Source organism: Schistocerca serialis, chromosome 2, assembly GCF_023864345.2.
Source record: "Schistocerca serialis cubense isolate TAMUIC-IGC-003099 chromosome 2, iqSchSeri2.2, whole genome shotgun sequence".
In the NCBI taxonomy this organism is placed as follows: domain Eukaryota; kingdom Metazoa; phylum Arthropoda; class Insecta; order Orthoptera; family Acrididae; genus Schistocerca; species Schistocerca serialis.
The window spans coordinates 110,118,030-110,118,677 of NC_064639.1; the positions used below are offsets into that span (position 1 = coordinate 110,118,030).

The 648-nt window shown below is 52.8% G+C and overlaps 1 pseudogene; it reads right to left on the bottom strand.

Annotated features, from left to right (window-relative positions):
* Window positions 1-236: 236 nt before the first annotated feature.
* LOC126458896 (5S ribosomal RNA) lies at window positions 237-354 on the bottom strand (annotated as a pseudogene).
* Window positions 355-648: the final 294 nt, after the last annotated feature.

Consider the following 648-nt stretch of genomic DNA (forward strand, 5'->3'; position numbering starts at 1 on the left):
TCTGTTGACATTTTGTATGATAACTTAACTCCTCCCGCACAGGCCACGAAGGCCCAAAGGTGCTGACTGGCCGCCGTGTCATCCTCAGCCCACAGACGTCACTGGATGCGGATATGGAGTGGCATGTGGTCAGCACACCACTCTCCCGGGCGTATGTCAGTTTCCGAGACCGCAGCCGCTACTTCTCAGTCAAGTAGCTCCTCAGTTTGCCTCACAAGGGCTGAGTGCACCCCGCTTGCCAACAGCGCTCGGCAGACCGGATGGTCACCCATCCAAGTGCTAGCCCAGCCCGACAGCGCTTAACTTCGGTGATCTGACGGGAAACGGTGTTACCACTGCGGCAAGGCCGTTGCCCACCATTTTGTATGATAAAACCGCGTATTAGATACAGTATGCGGAAATAGCGGTTTGTTGCTTTAATTTTGGACACCAGTGTATCTTCGTTTCTTTTATCATTTGTTATAGCACTGATAACCTCGCCATTGAGCGCCCCTGAACTCTGAACACACACAGGCACACACACATCGTTAGTAGAGTAGCACTGTGTCTCAACTGATCGCTTGATTCGCGGTTACGTCAGTCACTGAGGGCCACAGTGTTTGCCTGTCCGAGGCAGACCAGTTCGCTTTCATTGCCAAGCCAGTGACA